General features: G+C 76.7%; 7 non-coding genes across 7 annotated transcripts; all 7 read right to left on the bottom strand.

Moving 5' to 3' along the window:
- Positions 1-547: 547 nt before the first annotated feature.
- On the bottom strand, positions 548-666 carry LOC140629768 (5S ribosomal RNA). Its single transcript, XR_012027581.1, has one exon. It is a non-coding gene; the product is annotated as a 5S ribosomal RNA (ribosomal RNA).
- Positions 667-2,321: 1,655 nt separating this feature from the next.
- Positions 2,322-2,440, bottom strand: LOC140629767 (5S ribosomal RNA). Its single transcript, XR_012027580.1, has one exon. It is a non-coding gene; the product is annotated as a 5S ribosomal RNA (ribosomal RNA).
- A 1,646-nt stretch (positions 2,441-4,086) lies between these two features.
- On the bottom strand, positions 4,087-4,205 carry LOC140629771 (5S ribosomal RNA). Its single transcript, XR_012027584.1, has one exon. It is a non-coding gene; the product is annotated as a 5S ribosomal RNA (ribosomal RNA).
- Positions 4,206-5,855: 1,650 nt separating this feature from the next.
- Positions 5,856-5,974, bottom strand: LOC140629766 (5S ribosomal RNA). Its single transcript, XR_012027578.1, has one exon. It is a non-coding gene; the product is annotated as a 5S ribosomal RNA (ribosomal RNA).
- A 1,647-nt stretch (positions 5,975-7,621) lies between these two features.
- On the bottom strand, positions 7,622-7,740 carry LOC140629775 (5S ribosomal RNA). The gene has a single exon (XR_012027589.1). It is a non-coding gene; the product is annotated as a 5S ribosomal RNA (ribosomal RNA).
- Positions 7,741-9,389: 1,649 nt separating this feature from the next.
- Positions 9,390-9,508, bottom strand: LOC140629765 (5S ribosomal RNA). The gene has a single exon (XR_012027577.1). It is a non-coding gene; the product is annotated as a 5S ribosomal RNA (ribosomal RNA).
- A 1,646-nt stretch (positions 9,509-11,154) lies between these two features.
- Positions 11,155-11,273, bottom strand: LOC140629764 (5S ribosomal RNA). The gene has a single exon (XR_012027576.1). It is a non-coding gene; the product is annotated as a 5S ribosomal RNA (ribosomal RNA).
- Between the last annotated feature and the right edge of the window lie 1,553 nt (positions 11,274-12,826).

Genomic DNA, 12,826 nt, shown 5'->3' with positions numbered 1-12,826 from the left:
TGAATTGCTAGGGGCTGGGGCGGGCCTGGGGGCGGGCCTGGGGGCGGGGCCTGGGGCGGGGCGAGGAGGGCTCGCAGGCAGGCCCGGCCCCGGCCCCCGGCCCCCAACCACCCCCCCCTCGGCCCCACGGAGGGCCTCGCAGGCCTGCGAGGACGGGATCCAGCCCCCACCCGTCTCCCCCCAGCGACCGCACCGCCCCCCCGCGCCCCAGCCCCGAGGTTCCGGCTGTCGCCCCGTCCCCTCCCTGGGCCGCTTCGGGCCCCCTCGGCCCCCTCGGCCCCCTGGGACGCGCGGCCGGCTAGGATGCGGGTGGGCGTCGTTGAAGGGCTGGGAGGAAGAGGAGGTGTGTGGTGTATGTAGTGGCGTCCTGCCCGTGCAGCGGGCGCCCTCGGTGCCCCGCGGCGCCCTGCGGTGGTCCCGGCGGGCGGGGGCCATGGCAGGGGTGGTCCGGAGGGCGCCGCCGCCGCCGCCGCCGCCGCCGCCGCCGCCGCGTTGGGCGAGGGGGGTGTTGGCGGCAAAGGGACGGACAGGAAGGCCGAAGAAAAAAAGCCTACAGCACCCGGTATTCCCAGGCGGTCTCCCATCCAAGTACTAACCAGGCCCGACCCTGCTTAGCTTCCGAGATCAGACGAGATCGGGCGCGTTCAGGGTGGTATGGCCGTAGACGTCCGCGGCTGCCGCTGGGCGCCCCAAGAGCCTGCTCTGCGCCTCTCCAGGCCAGGCGCCCGCCGCTCCTCAGCCCTCCTCCGCCCGCCCTGTGCGGCCCGCCTGAACGCCTGCCTGCCTGCCTGCATGCTCGCCTGCCGGCCCGACTGATGGACTGACCGCCTCCCGCGCCGCGCCCGGGGTGGCGGAGGGCGCCTGCCCGGGCCGGGGGGTGGGGGCCAAGACGCGTCCCGCACCCCGGAGCCGAGTCTGTCGCGGGAGCCCGGGCGCGCTCCCGTCCCCGGCCTGTCGGGCTCGTCGCCGCCGCTCGGCTCCCCGGATGGCACGCCGCCCCGCATCGGGCCGCTCGCTGGGGGCTGGGGGCTGCGGGGGGGTGGGGGGGTGTGCCGCGGGCCGGGGCCGGCGCCGGCCGGCCCCTGGCCTCTCCTGTCCTTCAGCCCGCCTGGCTCAAAGCCAAGCCGGGGCCGCCCGCGCCGCCGGACCCCATCGTCGCACAGGCAGGGACACAGACACAGGTGCCCACGACACACACACACACAGACAGACGGAAGGACACAGGCACTCGGAGCTGGGCCACACGGCCTGTGGGGGCGAGGCAGCCACCCCGCCGGAGGGGCGCAGGCCCTGGAGCTGCGTCAGGAGCCCTGGCAGCCGCAGGCCCTGCAGCCACGGGGTCAGGGATGCCGTTCCGCTCCCATTCCTGCCCATCAGCCGAACCGCCGCGGGGCCGTGTGCCTGCGTGCGTGCGCGGCGCCCTGGCCCAGGCGCGGAGCGAGTGTCTGTGGTGTGTCTTGCTGTGTCCCGAGCGGCTCTTTGGGCCTGGGTGCCGGCCGCCCCCGCGTCGCCGTGGTCTTGGCTGTCGCGGGGTCATGGAGCGCGGAGCCCGGCGCCAACGGGGGGCCTGAGGCCCCCGGCGGTCGGGCCATCTGGTTGGTGTCCTGGGCACGCGGAGCGTGGACCCCGGGGCTGAGGGCCGAAGGGACGGTGGTCCGCGGGGGACGGAGGGCATGTCCTTCGGAGAGAAGGTGCAGGCGGGCCCGGGCCGAAGGTGGGGGGGGTGTTGCGGGTGGCTGGGTGGCTTGGTCGCTGGGGGCGGTGCCAGGGAATTGCTAGGGGCTGGGGGCGGGCCTGGGGGCGGGCCTGGGGCGGGGCCTGGGGGCGGGGCGAGGAGGGCCCGCAGGCAGGGCAGGCCCGGCCCCCGGCCCCCCGCCCCCAACCACCCCCCCCTCGGCCCCACGGAGGGCCTCGCAGGCCTGCGAGGACGGGATCCAGCCCCCACCCGTCTCCCCCCAGCGACCGCACCGCCCCCCCGCGCCCCAGCCCCGAGGTTCCGGCTGTCGCCCCGTCCCCTCCCTGGGCCGCTTCGGGCCCCCTCGGCCCCCTCGGCCCCCTGGGACGCGCGGCCGGCTAGGATGCGGGTGGGCGTCGTTGAAGGGCTGGGAGGAAGAGGAGGTGTGTGGGTGTATGTAGTGGCGTCCTGCCCGTGCAGCGGGCGCCCTCGGTGCCCCGCGGCGCCCTGCGGTGGTCCCGGCGGGGCGGGGGCCATGGCAGGGGTGGTCCGGAGGGCGCCGCCGCCGCCGCCGCCGCCGCCGCCGCCGCGTTGGGCGAGGGGGGTGTTGGCGGCAAAGGGACGGACAGGAAGGCCGAAGAAAAAAAGCCTACAGCACCCGGTATTCCCAGGCGGTCTCCCATCCAAGTACTAACCAGGCCCGACCCTGCTTAGCTTCCGAGATCAGACGAGATCGGGCGCGTTCAGGGTGGTATGGCCGTAGACGTCCGCGGCTGCCGCTGGGCGCCCCAAGAGCCTGCTCTGCGCCTCTCCAGGCCAGGCGCCCGCCGCTCCTCAGCCCTCCTCCGCCCGCCCTGTGCGGCCCGCCTGAACGCCTGCCTGCCTGCCTGCATGCTCGCCTGCACGCCCGACTGATGGACTGACCGCCTCCCGCGCCGCGCCCGGGGTGGCGGAGGGCGCCTGCCCGGGCCGGGGGGTGGGGGCCAAGACGCGTCCCGCACCCCGGAGCCGAGTCTGTCGCGGGAGCCCGGGCGCGCTCCCGTCCCCGGCCTGTCGGGCTCGTCGCCGCCGCTCGGCTCCCCGGATGGCACGCCGCCCCGCATCGGGCCGCTCGCTGGGGGCTGGGGGCTGCGGGGGGGTGGGGGGGTGTGCCGCGGGCCGGGGCCGGCGCCGGCCGGCCCCTGGCCTCTCCTGTCCTTCAGCCCGCCTGGCTCAAAGCCAAGCCGGGGCCGCCCGCGCCGCCGGACCCCATCGTCGCACAGGCAGGGACACAGACACGGGTGCCCACGACACACACACACACAGACAGACGGAAGGACACAGGCACTCGGAGCTGGGCCACACGGCCTGTGGGGGCGAGGCAGCCACCCCGCCGGAGGGGCGCAGGCCCTGGAGCTGCGTCAGGAGCCCTGGCAGCCGCAGGCCCTGCAGCCACGGGGTCAAGGATGCCGTTCCGCTCCCATTCCTGCCCATCAGCCGAACCGCCGCGGGGCCGTGTGCCTGCCTGCGTGCGCGGCGCCCTGGCCCAGGCGCGGAGCGAGTGTCTGTGGTGTGTCTTGCTGTGTCCCGAGCGGCTCTTTGGGCCTGGGTGCCGGCCGCCCCCGCGTCGCCGTGGTCTTGGCTGTCGCGGGGTCATGGAGCGCGGAGCCCGGCGCCAACGGGGGGCCTGAGGCCCCCGGCGGTCGGGCCATCTGGTTGGTGTCCTGGGCACGCGGAGCGTGGACCCCGGGGCTGAGGGCCGAAGGGACGGTGGTCCGCGGGGGACGGAGGGCATGTCCTTCGGAGAGAAGGTGCAGGCGGGCCCGGGCCGAAGGTGGGGGGGGTGTTGCGGGTGGCTGGGTGGCTTGGTCGCTGGGGGCGGTGCCAGGGAATTGCTAGGGGCTGGGGGCGGGCCTGGGGGCGGGCCTGGGGGCGGGGCCTGGGGCGGGGCGAGGAGGGCCCGCAGGCAGGCCCGGCCCCGGCCCCCGGCCCCCAACCACCCCCCCCCTCGGCCCCACGGAGGGCCTCGCAGGCCTGCGAGGACGGGATCCAGCCCCCACCCGTCTCCCCCCAGCGACCGCACCGCCCCCCCGCGCCCCAGCCCCGAGGTTCCGGCTGTCGCCCCGTCCCCTCCCTGGGCCGCTTCGGGCCCCCTCGGCCCCCTCGGCCCCCTGGGACGCGCGGCCGGCTAGGATGCGGGTGGGCGTCGTTGAAGGGCTGGGAGGAAGAGGAGGTGTGTGGTGTATGTAGTGGCGTCCTGCCCGTGCAGCGGGCGCCCTCGGTGCCCCGCGGCGCCCTGCGGTGGTCCCGGCGGGGCGGGGGCCATGGCAGGGGTGGTCCGGAGGGCACCGCCGCCGCCGCCGCCGCCGCCGCCGCGTTGGGCGAGGGGGGTGTTGGCGGCAAAGGGACGGACAGGAAGGCCGAAGAAAAAAAGCCTACAGCACCCGGTATTCCCAGGCTGTCTCCCATCCAAGTACTAACCAGGCCCGACCCTGCTTAGCTTCCGAGATCAGACGAGATCGGGCGCGTTCAGGGTGGTATGGCCGTAGACGTCCGCGGCTGCCGCTGGGCGCCCCAAGAGCCTGCTCTGCGCCTCTCCAGGCCAGGCGCCCGCCGCTCCTCAGCCCTCCTCCGCCCGCCCTGTGCGGCCCGCCTGAACGCCTGCCTGCCTGCCTGCATGCTCGCCTGCCGGCCCGACTGATGGACTGACCGCCTCCCGCGCCGCGCCCGGGGTGGCGGAGGGCGCCTGCCCGGGCCGGGGGGTGGGGGCCAAGACGCGTCCCGCACCCCGGAGCCGAGTCTGTCGCGGGAGCCCGGGCGCGCTCCCGTCCCCGGCCTGTCGGGCTCGTCGCCGCCGCTCGGCTCCCCGGATGGCACGCCGCCCCGCATCGGGCCGCTCGCTGGGGGCTGGGGGCTGCGGGGGGGTGGGGGGGTGTGCCGCGGGCCGGGGCCGGCGCCGGCCGGCCCCTGGCCTCTCCTGTCCTTCAGCCCGCCTGGCTCAAAGCCAAGCCGGGGCCGCCCGCGCCGCCGGACCCCATCGTCGCACAGGCAGGGACACAGACACAGGTGCCCACGACACACACACACACAGACAGACGGAAGGACACAGGCACTCGGAGCTGGGCCACACGGCCTGTGGGGGCGAGGCAGCCACCCCGCCAGAGGGGCGCAGGCCCTGGAGCTGCGTCAGGAGCCCTGGCAGCCGCAGGCCCTGCAGCCACGGGGTCAGGGATGCCGTTCCGCTCCCATTCCTGCCCATCAGCCGAACCGCCGCGGGGCCGTGTGCCTGCGTGCGTGCGCGGCGCCCTGGCCCAGGCGCGGAGCGAGTGTCTGTGGTGTGTCTTGCTGTGTCCCGAGCGGCTCTTTGGGCCTGGGTGCCGGCCGCCCCCGCGTCGCCGTGGTCTTGGCTGTCGCGGGGTCACGGAGCGCGGAGCCCGGCGCCAACGGGGGGCCTGAGGCCCCCGGCGGTCGGGCCATCTGGTTGGTGTCCTGGGCACGCGGAGCGTGGACCCCGGGGCTGAGGGCCGAAGGGACGGTGGTCCGCGGGGGACGGAGGGCATGTCCTTCGGAGAGAAGGTGCAGGCGGGCCCGGGCCGAAGGTGGGGGGGTGTTGCGGGTGGCTGGGTGGCTTGGTCGCTGGGGGCGGTGCCAGGGAATTGCTAGGGGCTGGGGGCGGGCCTGGGGGCGGGCCTGGGGCGGGGCCTGGGGGCGGGGCGAGGAGGGCCCGCAGGCAGGGCAGGCCCGGCCCCCGGCCCCCCGCCCCCAACCACCCCCCCCTCGGCCCCACGGAGGGCCTCGCAGGCCTGCGAGGACGGGATCCAGCCCCCACCCGTCTCCCCCCAGCGACCGCACCGCCCCCCCGCGCCCCAGCCCCGAGGTTCCGGCTGTCGCCCCGTCCCCTCCCTGGGCCGCTTCGGGCCCCCTCGGCCCCCTCGGCCCCCTGGGACGCGCGGCCGGCTAGGATGCGGGTGGGCGTCGTTGAAGGGCTGGGAGGAAGAGGAGGTGTGTGGTGTATGTAGTGGCGTCCTGCCCGTGCAGCGGGCGCCCTCGGTGCCCCGCGGCGCCCTGCGGTGGTCCCGGCGGGGCGGGGGCCATGGCAGGGGTGGTCCGGAGGGCGCCGCCGCCGCCGCCGCCGCCGCCGCCGCGTTGGGCGAGGGGGGTGTTGGCGGCAAAGGGACGGACAGCAAGGCCGAAGAAAAAAAGCCTACAGCACCCGGTATTCCCAGGCGGTCTCCCATCCAAGTACTAACCAGGCCCGACCCTGCTTAGCTTCCGAGATCAGACGAGATCGGGCGCGTTCAGGGTGGTATGGCCGTAGACGTCCGCGGCTGCCGCTGGGCGCCCCAAGAGCCTGCTCTGCGCCTCTCCAGGCCAGGCGCCCGCCGCTCCTCAGCCCTCCTCCGCCCGCCCTGTGCGGCCCGCCTGAACGCCTGCCTGCCTGCCTGCATGCTCGCCTGCCGGCCCGACTGATGGACTGACCGCCTCCCGCGCCGCGCCCGGGGTGGCGGAGGGCGCCTGCCCGGGCCGGGGGGTGGGGGCCAAGACGCGTCCCGCACCCCGGAGCCGAGTCTGTCGCGGGAGCCCGGGCGCGCTCCCGTCCCCGGCCTGTCGGGCTCGTCGCCGCCGCTCGGCTCCCCGATGGCACGCCGCCCCGCATGGGGCCGCTCGCTGGGGGCTGGGGGCTGCGGGGGGGTGGGGGGGTGTGCCGCGGGCCGGGGCCGGCGCCGGCCGGCCCCTGGCCTCTCCTGTCCTTCAGCCCGCCTGGCTCAAAGCCAAGCCGGGGCCGCCCGCGCCGCCGGACCCCATCGTCGCACAGGCAGGGACACAGACACAGGTGCCCACGATACACACACAGACAGACAGACGGAAGGACACAGGCACTCGGAGCTGGGCCACATGGCCTGTGGGGGCGAGGCAGCCACCCCGCCGGAGGGGCGCAGGCCCTGGAGCTGCGTCAGGAGCCCTGGCAGCCGCAGGCCCTGCAGCCACGGTGTCAGGGATGCCGTTCCGCTCCCATTCCTGCCCATCAGCCGAACCGCCGCGGGGCCGTGTGCCTGCGTGCGTGCGCGGCGCCCTGGCCCAGGCGCGGAGCGAGTGTCTGTGGTGTGTCTTGCTGTGTCCCGAGCGGCTCTTTGGGCCTGGGTGCCGGCCGCCCCCGCGTCGCCGTGGTCTTGGCTGTCGCGGGGTCACGGAGCGCGGAGCCCGGCGCCAACGGGGGGCCTGAGGCCCCCGGCGGTCGGGCCATCTGGTTGGTGTCCTGGGCACGCGGAGCGTGGACCCCGGGGCTGAGGGCCGAAGGGACGGTGGTCCGCGGGGGACGGAGGGCATGTCCTTCGGAGAGAAGGTGCAGGCGGGCCCGGGCCGAAGGTGGGGGGGGTGTTGCGGGTGGCTGGGTGGCTTGGTCGCTGGGGGCGGTGCCAGGGAATTGCTAGGGGCTGGGGGCGGGCCTGGGGGCGGGCCTGGGGGCGGGGCCTGGGGCGGGGCGAGGAGGGCCCGCAGGCAGGCCCGGCCCCCGGCCCCCGGCCCCCAACCACCCCCCCCCCCCGGCCCCACGGAGGGCCTCGCAGGCCTGCGAGGACGGGATCCAGCCCCCACCCGTCTCCCCCCAGCGACCGCACCGCCCCCCCGCGCCCCAGCCCCGAGGTTCCGGCTGTCGCCCCGTCCCCTCCCTGGGCCGCTTCGGGCCCCCTCGGCCCCCTCGGCCCCCTGGGACGCGCGGCCGGCTAGGATGCGGGTGGGCGTCGTTGAAGGGCTGGGAGGAAGAGGAGGTGTGTGGTGTACGTAGTGGCGTCCTGCCCGTGCAGCGGGCGCCCTCGGTGCCCCGCGGCGCCCTGCGGTGGTCCCGGCGGGGCGGGGGCCATGGCAGGGGTGGTCCGGAGGGCGCCGCCGCCGCCGCCGCCGCCGCCGCCGCGTTGGGCGAGGGGGGTGTTGGCGGCAAAGGGACGGACAGGAAGGCCGAAGAAAAAAAGCCTACAGCACCCGGTATTCCCAGGCTGTCTCCCATCCAAGTACTAACCAGGCCCGACCCTGCTTAGCTTCCGAGATCAGACGAGATCGGGCGCGTTCAGGGTGGTATGGCCGTAGATGTCCGCGGCTGCCGCTGGGCGCCCCAAGAGCCTGCTCTGCGCCTCTCCAGGCCAGGCGCCCGCCGCTCCTCAGCCCTCCTCCGCCCGCCCTGTGCGGCCCGCCTGAACGCCTGCCTGCCTGCCTGCATGCTCGCCTGCCGGCCCGACTGATGGACTGACCGCCTCCCGCGCCGCGCCCGGGGTGGCGGAGGGCGCCTGCCCGGGCCGGGGGGTGGGGGCCAAGACGCGTCCCGCACCCCGGAGCCGAGTCTGTCGCGGGAGCCCGGGCGCGCTCCCGTCCCCGGCCTGTCGGGCTCGTCGCCGCCGCTCGGCTCCCCGGATGGCACGCCGCCCCGCATCGGGCCGCTCGCTGGGGGCTGGGGGCTGCGGGGGGGTGGGGGGGTGTGCCGCGGGCCGGGGCCGGCGCCGGCCGGCCCCTGGCCTCTCCTGTCCTTCAGCCCGCCTGGCTCAAAGCCAAGCCGGGGCCGCCCGCGCCGCCGGACCCCATCGTCGCACAGGCAGGGACACAGACACAGGTGCCCACGACACACACACACACAGACAGACGGAAGGACACAGGCACTCGGAGCTGGGCCACACGGCCTGTGGGGGCGAGGCAGCCACCCCGCCGGAGGGGCGCAGGCCCTGGAGCTGCGTCAGGAGCCCTGGCAGCCGCAGGCCCTGCAGCCACGGGGTCAGGGATGCCGTTCCGCTCCCATTCCTGCCCATCAGCCGAACCGCCGCGGGGCCGTGTGCCTGCGTGCGTGCGCGGCGCCCTGGCCCAGGCGCGGAGCGAGTGTCTGTGGTGTGTCTTGCTGTGTCCCGAGCGGCTCTTTGGGCCTGGGTGCCGGCCGCCCCCGCGTCGCCGTGGTCTTGGCTGTCGCGGGGTCACGGAGCGCGGAGCCCGGCGCCAACGGGGGGCCTGAGGCCCCCGGCGGTCGGGCCATCTGGTTGGTGTCCTGGGCACGCGGAGCGTGGACCCCGGGGCTGAGGGCCGAAGGGACGGTGGTCCGCGGGGGACGGAGGGCATGTCCTTCGGAGAGAAGGTGCAGGCGGGCCCGGGCCGAAGGTGGGGGGGGTGTTGCGGGTGGCTGGGTGGCTTGGTCGCTGGGGGCGGTGCCAGGGAATTGCTAGGGGCTGGGGGCGGGCCTGGGGGCGGGCCTGGGGCGGGGCCTGGGGGCGGGGCGAGGAGGGCCCGCAGGCAGGGCAGGCCCGGCCCCCGGCCCCCCGCCCCCAACCACCCCCCCCTCGGCCCCACGGAGGGCCTCGCAGGCCTGCGAGGACGGGATCCAGCCCCCACCCGTCTCCCCCCAGCGACCGCACCGCCCCCCCGCGCCCCAGCCCCGAGGTTCCGGCTGTCGCCCCGTCCCCTCCCTGGGCCGCTTCGGGCCCCCTCGGCCCCCTCGGCCCCCTGGGACGCGCGGCCGGCTAGGATGCGGGTGGGCGTCGTTGAAGGGCTGGGAGGAAGAGGAGGTGTGTGGGTGTATGTAGTGGCGTCCTGCCCGTGCAGCGGGCGCCCTCGGTGCCCCGCGGCGCCCTGCGGTGGTCCCGGCGGGGCGGGGGCCATGGCAGGGGTGGTCCGGAGGGCGCCGCCGCCGCCGCCGCCGCCGCCGCGTTGGGCGAGGGGGGTGTTGGCGGCAAAGGGACGGACAGGAAGGCCGAAGAAAAAAAGCCTACAGCACCCGGTATTCCCAGGCGGTCTCCCATCCAAGTACTAACCAGGCCCGACCCTGCTTAGCTTCCGAGATCAGACGAGATCGGGCGCGTTCAGGGTGGTATGGCCGTAGACGTCCGCGGCTGCCGCTGGGCGCCCCAAGAGCCTGCTCTGCGCCTCTCCAGGCCAGGCGCCCGCCGCTCCTCAGCCCTCCTCCGCCCGCCCTGTGCGGCCCGCCTGAACGCCTGCCTGCCTGCCTGCATGCTCGCCTGCCGGCCCGACTGATGGACTGACCGCCTCCCGCGCCGCGCCCGGGGTGGCGGAGGGCGCCTACCCGGGCCGGGGGGTGGGGGCCAAGACGCGTCCCGCACCCCGGAGCCGAGTCTGTCGCGGGAGCCCGGGCGCGCTCCCGTCCCCGGCCTGTCGGGCTCGTCGCCGCCGCTCGGCTCCCCGATGGCACGCCGCCCCGCATCGGGCCGCTCGCTGGGGGCTGGGGGCTGCGGGGGGGTGGGGGGGTGTGCCGCGGGCCGGGGCCGGCGCCGGCCGGCCCCTGGCCTCTCCTGTCCTTCAGCCCGCCTGGCTCAAAGCCAAGCCGGGGCCGCCCGCGCCGCCGGACCCCATCGTCGCACAGGCAGGGACACAGACACGGGTGCCCACGACACACACACACACAGACAGACGGAAGGACACAGGCACTCGGAGCTGGGCCACACGGCCTGTGGGGGCGAGGCAGCCACCCCGCCGGAGGGGCGCAGGCCCTGGAGCTGCGTCAGGAGCCCTGGCAGCCGCAGGCCCTGCAGCCACGGTGTCAGGGATGCCGTTCCGCTCCCATTCCTGCCCATCAGCCGAACCGCCGCGGGGCCGTATGCCTGCGTGCGTGCGCGGCGCCCTGTCCCAGGCGCGGAGCGAGTGTCTGTGGTGTGTCTTGCTGTGTCCCGAGCGGCTCTTTGGGCCTGGGTGCCGGCCGCCCCCGCGTCGCCGTGGTCTTGGCTGTCGCGGGGTCACGGAGCGCGGAGCCCGGCGCCAACGGGGGGCCTGAGGCCCCCGGCGGTCGGGCCATCTGGTTGGTGTCCTGGGCACGCGGAGCGTGGACCCCGGGGCTGAGGGCCGAAGGGACGGTGGTCCGCGGGGGACGGAGGGCATGTCCTTCGGAGAGAAGGTGCAGGCGGGCCCGGGCCGAAGGTGGGGGGGATGTTGAGGGTGGCTGGGTGGCTTGGTCGCTGGGGGCGGTGCCAGGGAATTGCTAGGGGCTGGGGGCGGGCCTGGGGGCGGGGCCTGGGGCGGGGCGAGGAGGGCCCGCAGGCAGGCCCGGCCCCCGGCCCCCGGCCCCCGGCCCCCAACCACCCCCCCCTCGGCCCCACGGAGGGCCTCGCAGGCCTGCGAGGACGGGATCCAGCCCCCACCCGTCTCCCCCCAGCGACCGCACCGCCCCCCCGCGCCCCAGCCCCGAGGTTCCGGCTGTCGCCCCGTCCCCTCCCTGGGCCGCTTCGGGCCCCCTCGGCCCCCTCGGCCCCCTGGGACGCGCGGCCGGCTAGGATGCGGGTGGGCGTCGTTGAAGGGCTGGGAGGAAGAGGAGGTGTGTGGTGTATGTAGTGGCGTCCTGCCCGTGCAGCGGGCGCCCTCGGTGCCCCGCGGCGCCCTGCGGTGGTCCCGGCGGGGCGGGGGCCATGGCAGGGGTGGTCCGGAGGGCGCCGCCGCCGCCGCCGCCGCCGCCGCCGCCGCCGCGTTGGGCGAGGGGGGTGTTGGCGGCAAAGGGACGGACAGGAAGGCCGAAGAAAAAAAGCCTACAGCACCCGGTATTCCCAGGCGGTCTCCCATCCAAGTACTAACCAGGCCCGACCCTGCTTAGCTTCCGAGATCAGACGAGATCGGGCGCGTTCAGGGTGGTATGGCCGTAGACGTCCGCGGCTGCCGCTGGGCGCCCCAAGAGCCTGCTCTGCGCCTCTCCAGGCCAGGCGCCCGCCGCTCCTCAGCCCTCCTCCGCCCGCCCTGTGCGGCCCGCCTGAACGCCTGCCTGCCTGCCTGCATGCTCGCCTGCCGGCCCGACTGATGGACTGACCGCCTCCCGCGCCGCGCCCGGGGTGGCGGAGGGCGCCTGCCCGGGCCGGGGGGTGGGGGCCAAGACGCGTCCCGCACCCCGGAGCCGAGTCTGTCGCGGGAGCCCGGGCGCGCTCCCGTCCCCGGCCTGTCGGGCTCGTCGCCGCCGCTCGGCTCCCCGGATGGCACGCCGCCCCGCATCGGGCCGCTCGCTGGGGGCTGGGGGCTGCGGGGGGGTGGGGGGGTGTGCCGCGGGCCGGGGCCGGCGCCGGCCGGCCCCTGGCCTCTCCTGTCCTTCAGCCCGCCTGGCTCAAAGCCAAGCCGGGGCCGCCCGCGCCGCCGGACCCCATCGTCGCACAGGCAGGGACACAGACACAGGTGCCCACGACACACACACACACAGACAGACGGAAGGACACAGGCACTCGGAGCTGGGCCACACGGCCTGTGGGGGCGAGGCAGCCACCCCGCCGGAGGGGCGCAGGCCCTGGAGCTGCGTCAGGAGCCCTGGCAGCCGCAGGCCCTGCAGCCACGGGGTCAAGGATGCCGTTCCGCTCCCATTCCTGCCCATCAGCCGAACCGCCGCGGGGCCGTGTGCCTGCCTGCGTGCGCGGCGCCCTGGCCCAGGCGCGGAGCGAGTGTCTGTGGTGTGTCTTGCTGTGTCCCGAGCGGCTCTTTGGGCCTGGGTGCCGGCCGCCCCCGCGTCGCCGTGGTCTTGGCTGTCGCGGGGTCATGGAGCGCGGAGCCCGGCGCCAACGGGGGGCCTGAGGCCCCCGGCGGTCGGGCCATCTGGTTGGTGTCCTGGGCACGCGGAGCGTGGACCCCGGGGCTGAGGGCCGAAGGGACGGTGGTCCGCGGGGGACGGAGGGCATGTCCTTCGGAGAGAAGGTGCAGGCGGGCCCGGGCCGAAGGTGGGGGGGGTGTTGCGGGTGGCTGGGTGGCTTGGTCGCTGGGGGCGGTGCCAGGGAATTGCTAGGGGCTGGGGGCGGGCCTGGGGGCGGGCCTGGGGGCGGGGCCTGGGGCGGGGCGAGGAGGGCTCGCAGGCAGGCCCGGCCCCGGCCCCCGGCCCCCAACCACCCCCCCCTCGGCCCCACGGAGGGCCTCGCAGGCCTGCGAGGACGGGATCCAGCCCCCACCCGTCTCCCCCCAGCGACCGCACCGCCCCCCCGCGCCCCAGCCCCGAGGTTCCGGCTGTCGCCCCGTCCCCTCCCTGGGCCGCTTCGGGCCCCCTCGGCCCCCTCGGCCCCCTGGGACGCGCGGCCGGCTAGGATGCGGGTGGGCGTCGTTGAAGGGCTGGGAGGAAGAGGAGGTGTGTGGTGTATGTAGTGGCGTCCTGCCCGTGCAGCGGGCGCCCTCGGTGCCCCGCGGCGCCCTGCGGTGGTCCCGGCGGGGCGGGGGCCATGGCAGGGGTGGTCC

The sequence above is a fragment of the Canis lupus genome, unplaced genomic scaffold, assembly GCF_048164855.1.
Source record: "Canis lupus baileyi unplaced genomic scaffold, mCanLup2.hap1 Scaffold_132, whole genome shotgun sequence".
In the NCBI taxonomy this organism is placed as follows: domain Eukaryota; kingdom Metazoa; phylum Chordata; class Mammalia; order Carnivora; family Canidae; genus Canis; species Canis lupus.
The sequence above is the reverse complement of the archived record's forward strand: the minus strand, read 5'-3'. Positions and strand labels throughout refer to the sequence as shown.